At 45.0% G+C, this 19,900-nt stretch overlaps 1 long non-coding RNA gene across 1 annotated transcript; it reads left to right on the top strand.

Moving 5' to 3' along the window:
* Nucleotides 1-27: 27 nt before the first annotated feature.
* On the top strand, nucleotides 28-19,548 carry LOC116563746. Its single transcript, XR_004274548.1, has 3 exons — nucleotides 28-115; nucleotides 14,507-14,628; nucleotides 19,352-19,548. It is a non-coding gene; the product is annotated as an uncharacterized LOC116563746 (long non-coding RNA).
* The last annotated feature ends 352 nt before the right edge of the window (nucleotides 19,549-19,900 follow it).

Genomic DNA, 19,900 nt, shown 5'->3' with positions numbered 1-19,900 from the left:
TCCTGCTCCCGCCCCCGACCGGAGCCTTTCGGGTGGCTCCGCCCACAGCAGGCAGCTTCTCAAGCCACGCCTGCGCAGGTCTTCGGCGAGTGGCCCGGGTTAGCTTCCCCATAAGGTAACGTTTCCGTGGGTGGGATCCGTCAGTGCCCAGGCAGCTGGCATTGTCAGCCTTTGCTGCGTGTTCACTTCGGGGGAGTCAGGTTTAGTCTTGTCAGTACCTTCGGGTTCCTCCCCTTTTCCCAGATCCTGCCCTGCAATTTCCTGATGCTGTGTTTGCCAGTTACTGTTTTGGTCACATACAAACGCAGTCATACACACGTACACATGCATACACACAAACAGCGTAACTAAAATACTGAAGAAATTTTTGAAAGAAAAAAATTTTTTGAAAGAAAAGAAAAAAAAAGTTTTTTGAATGTCCGCTATGTGCCAGACACTGTTCTAGGTGCTAGGAAAACAGCTGTGAACAAAACTGATAAAAATCCCTTTCTTCATGGAATTTATATTCTAGCCTATGTGTGTTTGGGGCAGACGAGGTAGACACTTAAATAATTTTTATCTAAGTTTATTTATTTATTTGGAAATACAGTCTCACTCTGTCACGCAGGCTGGAGTGCAGTGTCATGATCTCCACTCACTGCAACCTCCGCCTCCCGGGTTCAAGTGATTCTCCTGCCTCAGCCTCCCGAGTAGCTGGGATTATAGGCGCAAGCCACCACACCTGGCTATATCTAAGTTTTTAAAATTAATTAATTTATTCTTTTGAGATGGAGTCTCGCTCTGTCACCCAGGCTGGATGGAGCACAATGGTGCGATCTCTGCTCACTGCAACCTCCGCCTCCTGGGTTCGAGCAATTCTCCTGCTTCAGCTTCCCGAGTAGCTGGAACTACAGGTGCGTGCCACCACACCTGGCTAATTTTTGTACTTTTAGTAGAAACGGGTTTTCACCACTTTGGTTAGACTGGTCTGGAACTCCTGGCCTCAGGTGATCTGCCTGCCCTGGCCTTCCAAAGTGCTGGGATTACAGGCGTGAGCCCCCATGACCAGCTATATATGTTATTTAATATATAGAAGCTGATAAACGCTAAGAGGAAAAAATAAAACAGGGAAGTAGGATGAAGCTGTGTGGGTTGTTAAAATTTAAACTAGGGTGGTCGATGACCGAGCTGCTCACTTTGGAGTAGTCTGCTCTTGGCTTGTCAATACTGAGATAAGGGATTTGATTTATGCGTAAAGGAAGTAAGGGAGTGAGTCGTGTGGATATAAGGAGAGAGCATTATGAGTATAGCCGGCAACCAACAAAAAGGCTTAGTGTGCCTAGAAGGAGATGAACTTGTATGCTGAGTCATATGGTTGTGCTGAGTCAGACAGGAAGCCACTAGAGGCTTCTGAGCTGAGTGACATGATCCGATTTGTGATTTGAAAAGAAATACTTTCACTTTTGTGCTAAGGGAAGAGAAGGTGGAAGAGGGAAAACTAGTTAGGGAGCTATTGCTATATCCAGGCCCCAGGAGGTGGTTCAGACCAGGGTGGAGCAGTGAGGGTGATGGGAGCATTTTGAAGGGAAGCAAAGAAGCAGTTTGATTTCATTTTGAAAGGATCACTCTGGCTGCTGAGTGGAGAGTAGACAGCAGGGGCAACGGCAGAAGCAGACACCAGGTGGAGGCTACCACACTGTCAGGGTCACCACTTCCCCGAATGTCATGCTTGGGGTCAGGTTCCAGCCCATGCTGAGGTCCAAGGGGAGTGGGTGGATGAGCAGAAGAAACACCCAGGGGGACCGTAGGGAGGTGGAAGATTTTATTCAGCAGCAACTCTCATCAACAGCTTTCTTGCACTAGTTGTTTACACTGTCTGCCCTGTCTCGGCTGCTTAGTCCAGCAGCACCCCCACACAGCTGCACCCCCACACAACTGCGTGGTGGGCTTTGCCTTCAGGGTCAGCAGCTATACTCTTACTCTGTGCACAAGCTGAGCTTTGTCCTGGCTCCTCACTGTTCGTCTGCAAGACAGATAGCTCTACTCTCCCTCTCTGTCTCTGCCAGTGCGCCTGCACAGTGTCAACAGGGCAATTACATCTTTTACAGGCAATAGTGGTTTAGAGCCAAGGGATGACCTTCCCATGTCATGGCTACATGGCTGTGATAACGAGTGGAGTTATACGCCTGTGCTCTAAACTCGCTGAGTGCCTGTGGATGTTTACCTAGGCTTATCCTTGACCAAAGCACAGCTCTGTTCCTTACACACAACCATCCAGGCACAGCTTAGGGTGGCGGGACCAGGGTCGGGGCAGTGGTGAGCACTCCCCACTGAAACCTTAAATCGTTCCCAAGTGTTCATTGTTATTAAAAAATTGTCACAGAATTTACATATTTTCACCCTTTTTCCCGTCACATTATCATTGCCTGCATAAATTCTCAGGACCAGGAGTACAAAGCCCAAGGAAATGAATATTTTATTGCTTTTCATATACATTTTTGCACGTGTTTTCCAAAAGGGTTGTATTGGTCTATCTGTGCGTGGGAATGAACTGTTTTTAACACAACCAAATCAGTTCTGCTGATGAAGGAGAGGATTCACCCATCAAAGCAAGTGAATTGAATGCTGCCAATTTGATGCACTCATTTTGATCTGGCTATTTTGAGGTTGCTACTGCACTGTTGTTCTTTTTTAAAATAAACATTTTGAACCCACCAAACTATGAATATTACAAACACCCTACGCTTACACTTGATCTTAGCCAAAAGGCCGAGAAGCAATACACCCTACGCTTACTACCAAGATTGAACAGATATCAATATATTGTCACATTTGCTTCTGTTAATGGCTTTTGATTACCAAATATTAGTGGCAGACATCTTTGATTCTTGAACATTCTTTCATGCCCTTACTATACATCTGAGTCTTTTTCTTTCCTTGACCATTATTTCATTTCTGATACCTCCAACCCTTTTCTATCCTCAGTATTCATTCCCTTATTTATTTAGTCAACTAAAAAGTTAACTTTCTGCTTTGTGTTAGAATTGGGAGTTATAGAATAAGGGGCAGGAATTGGGTGGGAATGAATGAGGATTCCGGGAGTTTTTTTAATTGCAGAAAGAGTAATATTTTGCTTTTCAGGCTATGTGTCAACATTCTCAAGATGAATTGCCTAACTTAAGCAGCCACATCTGAATACCATGTGCCTAATCACAGAGCTCGTTTGTGGCAGGCTTTGCAACTTCCAATCCTTCTTGTTTTCTAATGCATCACAATTCTTTCATTAGTAAACTAATTTTCCTCTTTCTGCTAACTCACAGGGTCTGGCTAACAATGAAGCTTGGGCATAATTTCAGAAAAACAGCCCCACCCATCCACTACCTTGCAATAATCCTACCTCTTCCTCATCCCTAAAAACAGCCTTCATCCCCCCTCAACTTCTAGTGCTCCATCTGCCTCCTACTGTGAAATAGAAGGCACCTGAGAAATGTGCTGAGCAGGATACAGTTTAGATGTTAAAAGCATAAGCCACATAGCATCGTGGTGCGGATGAGAGTCATTAAGCATGAGGGTGTCTGACATCTGACAGAGTATTCATTTCCTAAGGCCATCACACCAAATTACCAAAAATAACAGATATTTATTCTCTCACAGTTCTGGAGGCTAGCAGTCCAAAATTGGCAGGGCCACGCTCTCTCTGAAGCTGCAAAGGAGGACTCTTTCCTTGCCTCTTCCTTTCTTCTGGTGGCTTCTGGCAATCCTTGGCATTCCTCGGCTTGTGGCACCATCACTCTCACCCCAGCCTCCATCTTCACAAGGGCTTCTTCTCTGTGTCTCCTCCTGTGTTTCTGTGTCCACATTTTCTTCTTTTTAAGGCCACTAGTCACCGGATTTAGGATCCATCCCAATTCAATATGACCTTATCTTCATTTGATTACATTCGCAAAGACAATTTTCTTTTTCTTTTGAGACAGGGTCTTTCTCTGTTACCCAGGCTGGAGTACAATGGCATAATCACGGCTCAGACCAGTTTTAGCCTCCCAAGTAGCTGAGAATATAGACATGTGCCACCACGCTCAGCTATTTTTTAAAAATTTTTACTTTTGTAGAGACAGTGTCTTGTTATGTTGACCAGGCTGGTTTCAAACTCCTGGGCTCAACCGATCCTCCTGCCTCAGCCTCCCAAATTGCTGGGATTGCAGGCATAAGCCACCATGCCAGCCAAAGACACTATTTTGAAGTAAGTTCACATTCCAGGTTCCAGTAGATGTGAATTTTGGGGAGATGCTATTCAAGTCAGTACAGCTGGCCTAGATTTGGCAATTATTAGCTGTATAATCATGGATCAATTCGTAAGTATGCAATAAAGATTGTGGTAACAAGAATTCAGAGGCAGGGAAGAGGAAACCATTCTGACCATTAAACAGCATGAAAGAGGAATTCACCCAGTATTTTAGCTGGGTGGGAGGATTTTAACAGGTGGAGCTTTAACTACTTCTTGATGATTTATTTCATACTTCCTGCCCTATGTCAGATGCTGTATTGAGCAACAAATTCTATTCCAGGTAATTGTGGAATTATATTATAAATTGTGGATTATAAAATTTCTGTAAATGGTTGGAAGAAAAAATGGCCAGTCCTGAGACAGACACTCTTAGGTTTTAATGGCAAGATATTATGTGGTGAAATTCAGATGTTTCAGTACGGGGACTTTGTGAAGGCTCCTGGGGTCTCTGTCTTCAGGAATGGCTCCCAGCTTAGGAAGGAAGGACCAGGAAGGTGTAGGGTGGCAGGCGTGGACCTGAGAAAATGCTCTGACAATATTTGCTAGTGCACTCCAAGACTAGGACATTGCTGGGGCGGATGAAAGAACCTAAGAGAAGGGATCATTCCCTTTGCCTTCCCCCTAGAATACTAGTTTGAAGAGTGCAGGCAGGCACCTGCTGAGTCCTGAATGTTTGGAGGTTGCACACCCATATACCAGCAGGGGGATATTGGAGGAGGGGCTAGATCTCCCAGTCTTACAACTCCCTGGGAAGAAATAATCACTAGCAATTTATTTCACATTCACTCTGAGCCAAGCACTTTACATCTACAGTGGGAATGTAAGGCCTATAACAGTCCTTACAGGTAGGCTTTATTACCCTAACTTCAGAGATGAGAAATCCGAGGCTTAGAAACATGATTTTCCCAAGGTCATTCTCCCATCAAGTATTAGATCCAGGATTATTATCCAGCAGATCCAGCTCAGCTTTGATAATAAGGCCAGTGTTCTTAATTACTGGTTGTAGACTGAGGTAAGTGCTTCAGGACATAATGATTCAGAGAAGCTAGGATGCTTGAGCATTCTCAGAATCATTGTAACCTGAACCTCATGAATGGGTGTATCTGTTCCAGCTTAGGAGCAGCTTGGCCAGGGCTGTGGGCTCCTCAGAGCTGGCAGGAGCTGGGAACAGGGGGAAGCCCTGCTCCCTTCTGAGTTGGCAGAGTGGGAGCCTTATGTTCCCCAGGTGCAGCAGCGACTGCCCAGCACGGCTTCAGATCTGGACATCCCTGTGCTCATGGGGGCCAGAAGCAAGCAGGAGCCCTGCCCTCCTAGGCACAACTGCAGCCACCCAGCCATGGCTGTGGACCCAGGTATCTCTTGGAGGCCAGGAAGCCCCCCCTTACCCTGTGGTCTCGGAAGTGCCTGCTCCTGCTGCCTGGCCTCTCCCTGCTCCCGTGCCTACTCTGATTTTGGAGCAAAGTTGAGGAAGCCCAGGTGCTATTGCAACCCAGCCGGGTGTGGGCATACTCAGAGCAGCACTGACATGCCAGCCCCCTGCTGCCCTGGCTCCCCTCCAGACTTTGGGCACTGAGGAGCACAGGAGGGAGGTTGAAGGAGCACTGAGGGCAGCCCAGCATGGACCTGCAGGTGCTCCTTAGCACAAATAAGCATGGGCAGTGGCAGGAGGCTGACAGGTTGGAAAGGGGTGGGTCCCTGGTAAAGCCCCACCTTCAAGCCAGGGATGGCCTGAAGTCTGGTGACCAGGCTGATGGGCCAGAATGGGAACTTATGGTGCTTTTTGCAGGCCCAGCCCTAGCCACCCATGAACCAATCAGCATATACTTCCTCACCTCTGAAGCCACAAAAACCCCTGGACTCAGCCAGACTCCAGATGTCCAGAAGACCTGCCTGTGGAGAGGAGCTACCTATTCCAGGGTCTTCTCTCTACTGAAAGCTGGGCAGAAGTCAGGACTATCAGCTGCAGAGAGAAGCTACGCACTCTAGGGTCTCCTCTGCTGAGAGCTGAACACCGTTGGGACAACCTGCCTTTGGAGAGGAGATACTTACTATGGGCCTCCTCTCTGCTCAGAGCTGAACAATCATTGGGACACCCTGCCTGTGGAGAGGAGCAATCCACTGTGGTTTCCTCTGAGCTGTTCTGTCAGTAAGTTCCTCTTCGACTTACTCACCCTCCACTTGTCCATGTACTTCGTTCTTCCTGGACACAGGACAAGAACTTGGGATGCACTGAATGGCTGGGCTAAAAGAGCTATAACACAAACTGGTCTGAAATGCCCCTTGCTCACCATGTTGTAGGCAATAAGAAGGAGAGAAGAGCTGCAGCCCTTTGGGGACCCCAGACCTAGGAGCTCCCCAAGCCAGGGCTATGACACCCTCTCTGGGGCTCTGTGTTTCCTGGCATCTCCAAGCTTCCAGGTGCCATCACATTCCTCAGCACCAGCCATGGAAGCTGCTTGCAGTACACCTGGTCTAGGCACAGCCTCACAGGGAGCTGGCGCACGTGCTGGTGCTTGGACCTGCCTGCCCCACCACAGCCAGTGTGCTAGTGTGCCTGGCCGTGCTCAGTGGCTGGGCCCCATACTTGCTCACTCACATGCCCCTCTCTGCTTGCATCTGGCTTGCCCTTGGCAGGCATAAGATTCAGGCCAGTAGTGCAAGCTGAGCTGAGTGGGTGGAACGAGCCCAGTGGGCCCGAGTAAAAACTCAGGCAAAAGTGCCACCAGCCACAGAGGTTTCCAGCTGATGAAGTGATACCCACAGGATCCCATGACATCAGCTCACTGCAGCCTCAACCTCCTGGGCTCAAGTGATCCTCCTGCCTCAGCCTCCCAAGGTATTGGGACTACAGGCATGCACCACCATGCCCAGCTAATTTTTGTATTTTTCATAGACATGAGGTTTTACCATATTGCCCAGGTTAGTCTTGAACTCCTGGGCTAAAGTGATCCACCTACCTTGGCCTCCCAAAGTGCTGGGATTATAGGCACGAGCCACTGTGCCCAGCCTCAGGAAAGAATATTAAAGGAGTGGCTCCTGAAAGCCTAGACGCTCCCACTCTAGACTCTCAGGAGCTACTCCTTTAATGTTCTTTGAGGGTGACATCCCTCAAAATCAGTCATTGCCCTTTCCATTCCCATGGCTGGAGTCAGTGGTTCTCAGTCTAGGCTATTTAATAGAATCACTTGGGAATGGACATCCAAGTCCCCCCTAGACCAATTAAAAAAATTCTTTGGAAAAATCCAAATGATGGGATGAGGATGTGTGCCTGCTGGCTATAAGTACTGAGCTGTTACTTCCACCATCATCTCTATTGCTTTCCAAAGCCTAGCCCTCTCACTAGGGAGAAGCCATGGTTTGAGTGCATGTGCTAGAGAATTTCATCCATTTAAAGGACGTATTTGCTGCTAAGGGGACGCTGTATATAGAAAGATCAAGAATGGAATATTCATGAATAAGAAAAGATGCCTTCACTCTAAAAGATCACAGAAGCAAACAGAGATGTGTCTTAGAAATATAAAGGAAAGGCATATATTCCAGACTAGCCCCGAAGGCGTGGGGTCAGAAGAATTTCAAGCAGTTCTGGAGGCTGAAAGTTCAAGATCAAAGCACCAGCATTGGTGTCTGGTGAGGGCTGCTCTCTGCTTCCAAGATGGTGCCTTATTGCTGCATTCTTCAGCGAGGAGAAATGCTGAGTTTTCATATAGTGGAAGGTAGAAGATCAAGAGGAATGAATTCCTTATATGAAGCCATTTTATAAGAGCACCAATTTTATTCCTAAGAGAGGTGCCCTCATGCTCTAATTACCTTTTAAAAGCCCCACCTCTTACTACTGTCATATTGGCAACACCTGAATTTTGGAGGCTACCCATTCAAACCATAACACTTGTTTTATATATATTTAAATTGTTCTTTAATAAAATATTTTACCTAAAAAATTCTTTGGAAGCCCAAGCAATGGTAGTTATTATTTTTCTGGTAACAGTTTTATTGAGATATAATATACATACCAAACAATTTAAGTATACATTTATACATATACAATTTAAAGTATACAATTCAATGGTTTTAACTATATTCACAGAATTGTACAACCATCACTACAATCAGTAATTGTGTGTGTATTCATATATGTGTGTGTGTGTATTATTATTATTTTGGTGAAGGAGTCATAGAAGGTAATTTAAAAATGAGAAGGTGGCTGGGCATGGTGGCTCATGCCTGTAATTCCAGTGCTTTTGGGAGGCCATGGCAGGAGAATCACTTGAGGCCAGAAGTTTAAGACCAGCCTGGGCAACATAGTGAGACCCTGTCTGCACCTGTAGTCCTAGCTGCTTGGGAGGCTGAAGCGGGAAGGTTCCTTGAGCCCAGTAGTTAAAGGCTACAGTGAGTTATGATTGCGCCACTACACTCCCGCCTGGATGACAGAATAAGACTCTGTCTCTAAAAAAAAATAAACCCTGAAAAACCAGGAGATATGGTTGGCCTTGTGATTTTTATTTTTCTTTGAGACAAGGTCTCACTCTGTCATCCAGGCTGGAGTGCAGTGGTGTGAATAAGGCTTACTGCTACCTTGACCTTCTGGTCTTGATCTCCTGGGCTCAAGTGACCCTTCTGCCTTGGCCTTCCAAAGTGCTGGGATTTTAGGGATGAGCCATGGTGCTTGGCTTGGCCTAGTGGTTTTTGAGTGTGCCCAACTCTAAGCCTCTGTACTCACACTTCCAGAGCATTTTATCTACTTTTTCAATGCTGGTCCTAGACCAGAGCCTGACATATGGTAGGTGTTCAGTAAATACATGTTAAATGATGACTCACTGTATCGGAGGTCATTTTTTTTTTTTTTTTTTGTTGAGGCAGAGTTTCACTCGTCACCCAGACTGGAGTGCAATGGTGTGATCTGCAACCTCCAACTTCCTGGTTCAAGTGATTCTCCTGCCATAGCCTCCCAAGTAGCTGGAATTACAGGCACCTGCCACCACGCCCAGCTAATTTTTTTGTATTTTTAGTAGAGACGGGGTTTCACCATGTCTGCCAGGCTGGTCTTGAACTCCTGACCTCCGGTGATCTGTCCCCTCCTTGGCCTCCCAAGTGCTGGGATTACAGGCGTGAGCCACTGCACCTGGCCTCAATCGGAAGTCATTTTTAACCCATTTATGTCAGCATACTTTTCCTATTACTTCCATGGTTCCTCTCAACAACGATTCTTTTTTCTGGGATACGCCAGGGAATAGCCAGAGGAGAATTTTTCAGTGTTCTGTAGTTCCTCCTGGCTTTAGCTCTAACCCACCTGCACCATCCCATTCTTCGCCCCATCCTCTATCTCGACCTTCTCTGTGGTTTCTGACTCACGCCTCATTCTCTGGTTTTCAGCCTTCCCTTATTTGGGCTTGAGTCTCTTCTTGTAGTCTTATTACTCACTGTTCGGGTTCAGGCAAGTTACCTAAATGCTCCATGCCCCAGGTTCCTCATCCACCTAGGAAAATAGCTTAAACAGGAGAAGAGGGGTAAAGGTGGAATATTGGGAAAGACATTTAAAGAGAAAGAGCAACATCTTATCTCATTGACTGAGGTGAAGGCTGGAGACTGCCTAGTTTCTACATATACCATACAGGCAGCAGATATGAGTAGTGATCACGATTTCATTATTCTTGAGACATAGAATCATTATTAATTCATCTTTCAGATCTGAAACTTGTCAGCACCATCTTCTTGATGATGACCTTGAGTTCTCTCAGCTACAATGCAGTTTCTTCTTTCAACCATGCTTCCTTGAGGAAACCCAGCCCCAGACTTCCTCCCTGGGTGAGTGTCCTCTGGGCAATGCCTGTACCCTGTTGACCTACCTTCTGAGCAGAAACATAATTTGCTGTTGCTAAGTGAGTTGATTCTGTGTTTCTGATTGGGCAACTATGCACCTAGTTTGCTTTCAGCCATATCAGGATGCTAAATTTAGGGATTAATTTGCAGCTCCTCAACTTCTAGGCAGTGAGCTTGCTTCCTATGTTTTAAACTGCTTGGTGACAGCTCTAAAGCCCCTAAACCAACCACTTGTAATTATCTGGATTGCTGTCAAAATTAGTTTACCTCTGTCAATGACCTGCAGTTCCTTAGAATCTTTCTGTTTATTTCAACTATGGGTAGTTCCTAAAGCAATGAAAAGCATGTCAACCCCCTTTTAATAGGAGTAGCATTTTGTTCTTGTTTCATGAGAAAAATTATTCCATTGTACTTTTTCTAGGTATGCTTCTTTCAGCAGATGAGTGTGCGTCTCTCAATGTATATATTATCAGGGGCTCTTTGGAAAGTAATTTAGGATGTCTATAAGCCAACAGCGCTTGGCTTATAGTAGGTACTAATAAATATTTATTGCAATGCAGTGAACAAAGAAAAGGTTGTTCAATATGTTGAATGCTGCACAAAATTCAGGTAGGAAGAGAACCAAGCGAAGACCTTGGGTATTAGGATAGGGAGTCACTGGTGACTTTAGAGAGAGTTAGTGAAGTGTGCTGTGGAAGCCAAAATGAAATGTTAGTATTATTGTTTTAAATTCACTTTTTGGAAAAGATGATGAGGCACGTGTTTTGGGGAGGTAAAAAAAAAAAATAAGGCCATAAAGTTAGACTTGTCTTCTGTGTAATATTTTGTTCATTTATTATGTTGGCTAGTGGAGGTTGAAATATATTGGCCTTTATTTGGAGAGATGAGAGCTCTGGAGAAAATGTGCCTGGATAATCAGCTGGATTCTCAAAAGAGTATTCCATTTTGCATAAGAGAATTGGAGACAAAGTACAAATGAGCAGAAAGGAAATTTCCAGTTTCTGGATAAATAAATCACATAATATTTTGTTAATATATGTAGATGTAGACATTTTGGGGTCAGGTTTCTTCTAGAAATATTTAGTGCTTGCTGACATGAAACTGCTCTTTCATCTTTGCTCCACACCCTCACAGGGCTGTGTTATGTGTCAGGTGGTGTTTGGCATCATTGTAAGTCATGTTCCCGCTCCTTAGAATGCACCTCTTCTAGGAGAATTTATGAACAGTGCCAGAGCTGATCTGCATCTCAGCTGGTCATTGTTTTTCTTGTTGTTTTCAGAGGCATGGACAGAGGATTCTCTGAAGTCATCCTGACTGAAACAACAGATTGAGAATTAATTCACTTGGGGCTTGGGGCCAGGCGATGTGGCTCATGTCTGTAATCCCAGCACTTTGGGAGGCCGAGGTGGGTGGATGGATTGCTTGAGGCCAGGAGTTCAAGACCAGCCTGGCCAAAATGGTGAAACCCTGTCTCTAAAACAAAACAAAACAAAACAAAACAAAACAAAACCACCAAAAAAATTAGCCGGGTGTGATGGCATGTACCTGTTGCCCCAGCTACTCGGGAGGCCAAGATAGGACACTCACTTGAACGCAGGATGCAAAGATTACAGTGAGTGGAGATTGTACCACTTCATTCCAGCCTAGGTGACAGAGCAAGACTCTGTCTCAAAAAACAAAACAAAACAAAACAAAAAAGAGAATGAATGCATTTATGACCAGGGTGTCCTGACCTTACCATCTATATTTACAAAAATTTAAATTCCCTTTTAAACATAAAATTTTGGTAACTAGTACTTCGTCCCCTTGGTCCGGTGATTGGAAACTGTCCTTTGGCCTATCTGAGGGTCCCCAGGGCCATCTTATATGAAAGCAAGATGAGTCCTTTGTGTTCTGCTGCCCCAGTCTCCTTGTCGCCCAGGCACATTGCTATTGGTGACACTTGAGGGGTCACCCCTCTGCTAAGCACAGCTATCTCCTTGGGCGCTGCTACTGCTACCACCACTTTGGCCTGAGGGAAGGGGACGTTGTTCTCTCCTTTGCTGTTCAGGCTCAAGAATGGGCAGACCCTTCCCCTGGGTTGTCACAATACAGAATACACCCGACTGTAACTTTTAGCAAGTATTTACTCCATGATAAAATAATAGAAATTTCAAAAATGACAAGTTAACTAACAGAAGACGTGGAACCCTTAGTGCTTATGGACTTAGAACCATCATGTCTTAGGTTGGATTTCCAGAAGCTGACTTGGAGGCAAGGAGTTGAAAGCAAGTAGTTCATTTGATGGACGATCCCAGGAAGCATTGGCAAGGGAGTGGAGGCCTTCAGGGAAGGATAGGAAATATAGATGGGGGCATTCATCAGAAGATTACCACTGTGGGCAACTGGGGCTCAATCTCACTGGGAACCTGTGAGAAACAGAATAGAGCTTTCCTCACCTGTAATATGGTAGCCACTAGCCACTGGTGCCCCCTCAGCATTTGAAGTGTAGTTAGTAAGAATTGAGTTGCACTCCAAATGTAAAATACACATTGGATTTCTAACAGTATATATATAATGTAAAACATCTGGTCAATGTTGTTTACCACATTGACATAATATTTTAGATAGACTAGGTTAAACAAATATATTAATATTAAAATTAATTTCACCTGTTTCATTTTGCTTTTTAAAACTGTGGCTACTAGGAAATGTAAAATTACACATGTGACTCTCAGTATATTCCTATTGGACAGAGCTGGTATAGAACATGTCTCAGAATTGTCCCACCCTGGTACATATCCCAAGATCCAGGCTCTCCACTCAACTCTGCAGCAGGACATCCACAGTTCAGCCCAGAGTCTGTGGAACCAAGCCAAGTCCAGTACTTTTCCTGCTTTCCCCTCCATGTGAGGTCTACATGTCTGTACTGCAGCCCTGTGAGAAACCATGTGACTAAGAATACACAACTCCACAATAACAAACCTTACATACAGGCACAATACCTGATCCTATATATGAAGTGGGTTAATGTTGTAAATAATTCACTCTGTGTTCTCACCCACCACACCTCTTCTAGCTTTGTGTCCTCTGATTTTCTTCACTTGCACTCTGATGATCTTCCTCCTAGCCCAGAAAATTAGATATGAGTCATCCATTGCTTTAGGGGAAGGATGTCACTCTTGAAGTAGAGAATTAAAGAGCCACATTTGTAGTGTTTAAGTTCAAAAGTCATCAGTGCAGGTGTAACACAGAAACAGCTTGCTGAATAACTGCAAAATTGCAAAGAGAGCTCTGCTCTCCAGACTAAGCATTCCACAGGCCAGGGTACAGGGAGAGGGTAAGGTCCCCAAGGACGGAAGGAGAGATAGTTTTCTTCTACTGAAACAAGGACTGTAGCCCATTAGCTCCACACTCCTGGAGACCCTCACTGGTCCTAAGGACATAGATTAGATGTCCCATTTGCCTATGGTGAACACTGCTCATGGCCTGCAGTCACTGTGATGACTAGCCAGGCCCAAAGACAACCACCTGTGCCGTAGGGCTTTGTTCAGCCCTCTGCCCCTCCCATATCATGTGAAAATCCACCCTTACCCGTCCAATGGTCCAGGGCACTGAGAAGCCCCAGGACTGAAGACTTGGTCACCTAGAAGGTCTTCATGGAATAGTACCTGGGCAAGATGGAACCAGACAGAACTGGCCCCAAACCTCTCAATAAGTCAGTTCAGTGGTGGACATACTAGGTTACATATGCTAATATTCTCAGGGTAGGAATATGTCTCCACAGGAGACATCATCTTTGGAAATGTGTCTCTGTACACAGTTAAACCAGTTTCTTATTTTAATGTGCAGAACCGCATCTCTCTTTGAAGCCACATTATTTTATGCCCCTCTTCCTCCTATCTCTCTTCCAGTCCATCAACAAGCTTCCCTCAACAGAGGAACAGTTTCTTAAACATAAATTCAGCTGAAAAATACCAAGTATTAAAAAAAAAAACATACAGGGTATGATCTCACCTAATGTCACCTTACAACACATACACCTGGGCTATAAAGCCAGAAAACCAATGGAATGAGTCAGAAGTAGTCATTGCAGGAGGCATAAGGCTGCATGAGCTGGCTTCATTAATTACCCATGGAGAGGTGTGTTTGGATTGCATTCAGAATATATTCTATCTTGTTTTGTTGAAGTGGTTGGACTTAAGTGGATACATTCCAATAGTTGTTTTCTCAGGCCCTGACACTCATGAAAGAGGAAGATGGAAAGCTGCCCACAGGATTTCTGCAGCATTTGGCTTCCTCAGACCAATTTAGACATTAAACATTTCTCTGTCATTGAACCACGACCTCTGTTTTAGCTTCCCTAACACTGGAAACAAGTGTTTAATGCCCTTTGTGACCCAGCAAATATTTCAGAGGGCAGCCTCTTATATTTTATGCTTCCAGTGCCAGGTGATTGTCGGCTAATGACAGAGAAGACAAATGGAAAACATCTGGACATTTGAAGGGCAATGACCATAAACTGCTTCTCAGATACTGGAGTCTGAGCACACCATCTGTTGACTAAGGTAAAGATGGGAAATGTCTTTGGGTGATCCCCAACCACATACCCCTTTTTCTGAACCTTGTACCAGATGCCACACCCATGCAGTATGACCCTCTTCCCTTCATAGCTGAGCGGACAAGATGTAGACATTGAACCCAAGCTGGACTCACCAGATTTTCCCCTGTGGAGTTGGGAAATGGGCCTGTGAGGTTCTTGAGCAGCCGTATTTGGCTCCCATGCACAGGTCTGCAGTGAGAGAGCAGGAAGCAGATGCACAGAGGAGAGATGAGGACAGTGCAGCTAGAAGAGCAGCAGTGCAGCAGCCCCCGCCCCCTGGCTGGCCAAGTCTGGCTCCAGGGCCTCCTGAGGTCTTGTAGTGCCACATGTTCCCACGTGCCATGATATGTCAGCAGTAGCCTCCACCTCTGCTTAAATACCTGTGGGTGTCTGTGAAACCTATGTTCCTCACCATCCTTTCAGAAGCTCAGTCTGTAGAGTGAACACGGGTAGAGTGGCTGGAACCATTTCTAGAAGGGCTCTGCACCCAAGGATCACCACATTCCTAACGATGTTCTGCATCTTGAACTGCTCTTCCAGTAAAGATGTCTTCTGGGCCCTGCAGTCCATGTTAAAGAGCCAGGTGGACATGTCAGCAAAGGACAAAAAAACAGTTTTTTTTTTTTTTGGTCTGTTCTGCATTTTAAGATGTCAATTCAAGTTGGCAAAAGGGAGAGGGGAGCCTGCCTGTCTTCCTCTCTTTCTCTGTTTATTCATTCAATTGACCCCCCACTTTTTTTTTTGAGACTGAGTTTCACTCTTGCTGCCCAGGCTGTGGTGCGTGGTGCGATCTTGGCTCACTGCAACCTCTGCCTCCTAAATTCAAGCAATTCTCCCACCTCAACCTCCAAAGTAGCTGGGATTACGGGCACCCACCACCATGCCTGGCTAATTTTGTATTTTTAGCAGAGATGGAGTTTCACCATATTGATCAGGCTGGTCTCAAACTCCTGACTTCAGGTGATCCACCAGCCTTGGCCTCCCAAAGTGCTGGGATTATAGGCATGAGCCACTGTGTCCAGCTTCAATGGACTCTTGTTAGGCACTTATCATGTGCCAAGCACTATTTAAGATCCTGAAGCTATTGTACTTCATGGAACTTACATCATAGTGGAGAGAGTCAGGCAATAAATAAACATGCAATTAAGTAATTTCAGATCACAAAGAGCTACAAAGTAAATAAAACAGGAAAGTAAAATAGACCATGACTGTGTGGTGGCTCCTTTAATGAGGATGTCAGGAAAGGACATTCTGAGGGGGTGATGCTGAATGGATATATGAATGAGAGAGAGAGAAGGAGCCGGCCACAGGGAAACATGTAGGACCAGCTTTCTACAGGGAGTGCCAGCATATTCAAGGGTGCTGGGACCTCTCTCCTGTCTGGCCTCCCTTGCTTCTTTCTTTTGCTTTACCTTTTCTCAAATATTAACTGAGCTCGCACTAAGAGTCAGGAACTAACTGAAATGAATCAAAAGAAGAATAGAACACAGGCTTTTTTCCCCCTTTTTCTTTTTTAGAGATGAGTGTTCCATTGTGTTGCCAAGGCTGGTTTCAAACTCCTGGTCTCAAGTGATTAGGCTCTTGAGTAGCTGGGATTATAGGCTTGAGCCATCATAACTGGCTAGCACAGAGTTTCTGCCTTGGAGGAATTCACAGAGCAGGGAAGGAGAAAGAGAAGCAAGTCATTAAAATGTAGATGATTGTACGTAGTGGAAGAAAGCATAAAGTGTTTTGGGAAAGACCGTGGAAGCATAGACTGCCTGCTGGTTTCTAAACACCTGACCAGCAGCTGGGTCCTCAAAGGAGGAGGCTGAGTCTCTGAAGAATCAGAAAGCTTCATTTTTTCCCAGTGTAATGCTCTCTACCTTAGGCGCCTTCCAAAAGTTCTGCAGAGTGGGAAGCTTCTTTGACCAATTCAGCAAAGCATACACACCGAACACTAATGGGAAAGTGGAAAACTGGAATTGATTCAAGTTGCTGAGAAAACAGGAAAGGTGACTTTTATTTGCAGGACCAGGATGCTGACATAAAATACACATGTGCTTGCGCCTGCGCGCGTGCACACACACACACACACACTCACACACTCAGAGGACTGAGGGCAAAGAGAGGAGTTGGCAGTTATCCCTGGAAATGTGTAATCCAAGAACGAAAGTTTGCAGAACAAGGAAGAAGTCTTACATAGGGTCACAGTGAACCCCTGGGGATTTATGTAAGTGACTTAGGGTTTAAAGCGAAACTGTGTGTTGACTTAATGGTATGACTCATTTAAATGGAATGGACTTTTAAAAACACACACATGAGGATTAGGTTTTCCATTTATTGTTGTTGTGGGGCCATGTGATAATGATACAGAGGTCCAAAGATATGGAAGCTGCCAACAGAACTGTCTGTGTAAGAACAAAAGAGAAGCAGGTTGCATCCCTGAAGCAGTTTAAAAGGAAATGCCAGGCTCAAGCCAGGATACTCTGTGTGCCCTCAGATTACAGCGGGTGGTGAGTGGGTGCTGGATGCTAGGTAAACGGAAGAAGTGACTGCAGTGGTGGGAGGTGTGAATGCCAGCACATAGTTTTGGTTTTTGGTAAACACCAGACAGGGCATGGAAGAGCGTGTTTTAGTTATTCTGCAGAATAGAATAGATTACAGGGTGACCAGATGTCCCTCTTGAGGGAAATTGTCACTCTATAAACATTTGCCCTGAGAAGACTTTGTGGGACAGGAACACTTCTTGGCTAGCGCTGGCCCATGTCAGAGTTCTTTCTCTACCTGGTGAATTTCAGAGGAAAAACTGGGAGCATGACTCAGAACCTCATGTCTTTGTCCTGGGAGTACTCATCTGCTGTGAGCACAGGCTCTGCTCAGCTCCTTCAGGCAGGCTCTGGCCAAGGTGGAAGCTTTCCCTGGCCCAGCACTCCTATGAAAGGGCTGCACCTAAAACTGAGGTTCCATTTGCCAAGAGATACAAGTCAGGCCTTCCAACCTAAACTTCATCAATGGCGAATGTAATATTTTTGCTTCTAACCACTTGGTCTTTTATCTTATTTCTCAACAGGTTCACAAATCAGGGTGGGAAGTAAAACCCTATTACTGAAACCCCAACGGTGTCCTGGGGGCACCTCAAAGGGTTTCCCAGAGTTGTTGAAACTGAGGTTCAGCCAGAGGGGTGTGTACCTGTCAATCTGGAGAGACAAGTCTTGTATGTCAGGGCAAGGGAAACACATAGGGTTTCTGATACAATCCCCACACCAACACTTACAAGGGCAGACACACTGAGTGCCAGGTGTTAATTTGTAGTTGAGCCACTTCGCACCTGTGCAGATCTAGGTAGCATGCTCCAGGAGGAAAGTCACCTCTTGGGAGAATCATGTCTCTATCCCAGTCATGCAGGGAGGCCAGTGAGGCTCTCAAAATACTACTGATTGCCTTAGGGACTGGAGTGTGCACAGCAGTCAGAACCAAAACATCCCAAATAAACCAACCCAACACTTAACTGATGGCATGTAACACATATAGAATAGTTCTTGTTCTGAAAAATAAGATAATAAAACATAACTTCCTATATAGCATGTTAGAGTTAAAGCACTTTTAGACACATCTACTTTGACCTACATCACAACCTCAGAGTGTTACTATGATTTCCATTTACATGAGAGGATGAAAAGAGGAAGGAGAATGGGAAGGAATAGAGGTGGATAGAGAGAGGAAGGCAGGAAGTGGGTTACATCTGTGGGGGCAGACGTCTGGGACCACATGTTCAGCTGTGTATCGCGAGAGCATAGGATTGTCAGATGATTGCCTTTTATATCTCTAACTACATCAAATTCCAAAACAACTTATGCTACCAAGTGCAACAATTCTGCCACTCAGCAAAGTCACACTGTTCAGGTGTCATGTCCAGATTTTGGGTCCTAAGTGTCTTGCTGTGCCAGCACTGGGGCCTCTTCTGGGGTTTTCTGGGGCAGGCACGACCACAGTGGAAGAAAAGTTCTATTTCTTGAGCACCCACAACGTACCACACATGCAAAGAATAGGAGCACGCATGTTATCCTTTGCAGTTCTCTTCATGACCCATGTGGTAGCTCTATGCTAGCCACATTTTATAAATAAAGAATTTGAGCCTCAAAGAGGCTAACTTTCCTACCCAATGCCATGGCCTGGGGTCAAATGGCCTCTGAAATCTCTAGAAGGAACAGGGCAAATATTTATATTAATTAAAGGAGTTGGCGGATGTTCATAGTGGCTCATGCCTGCAATCCTAGCAATTTGGGAAGCTGAGGTGAGAGGATTCCTTGAGCCCAGGAGTTTGAGACCAGCCTGGGCAATGTAGGAGGATACTGTCTATACAGAAAAAAAATTTGCTGGGTGTGGTGGCGCATGCCTGTAGTCTTAGCTACTCAGGAGGCTGAGGTGGGAGGATCACTTGAGCCCAGTAGATTGAGACTGGAGGGAGCTATGATGGTGCCACTGCACTCCAGCGTGGGCAACAGAGCAAGACCTTCTGTCTATTAAAAAAAAAAAAAAGTGAAAAAGAAAGGAGTTAGCATCAAGAAAAGTGAATACTTACTGAAGACAAGGATGAAAGAAGTAGAAAGAAAGGTACAGACATATAGAGTATGATGTTACAGTTTGAAATACTAGGAAAAAAATATGTGAATACTTTCCAGTGATTCATTACATTTCCATTTCAGTGAATAGTTGACCTGAGAAGAAAGTTGCTCAAGAGGGAAGTGCCCTGAGAAAAAGCCACTGAGAGAGGAGTGTCATCTGGGTTGGGAACCCAAAGCAAGCAACCATCCAGATCCTGAGGGGGTCATTTTCTTGCTTTTGATGTAGTATGGGAAGCATCCAGTTTTCATAGAATGTAGAATAAAATTATACTAATATATGAGTGTGGCATTTTCTGAGGCAGATGAACTGAGATAAATCACTTTTTAACATAGCGAAACCTTTACTTTTTACTTTGGGAATTAAAAAAATACACAGAATTAGAAACATGTCATGGAACACCACGTGCCAATTATCTGCCTCCATCATGATTGACGTTCACCGCTCTCATGTCATGTGTCTCTGCATATGTTTTTTTCTGGCTTATTTTAAACAAATTGCTGTTATCATATCACTTTTACTATCAACACTTCACTATGTATTTCTATGAGAAAAAGATGTTTTCAACATAATCATAGTGCCATGATCACACTAACAAAAATGACAATTTCTTAGGATCATTCAATATCCAA

This window comes from Sapajus apella, unplaced genomic scaffold (genome assembly GCF_009761245.1).
Source record: "Sapajus apella isolate SASKATOON/1434 unplaced genomic scaffold, GSC_monkey_1.0 scaffold36, whole genome shotgun sequence".
Classification (NCBI taxonomy): Eukaryota; Metazoa; Chordata; class Mammalia; order Primates; family Cebidae; genus Sapajus; species Sapajus apella.
Note: the sequence above shows the minus strand (reverse complement) of the source record. Positions and strands in the feature narration are given on the sequence as shown.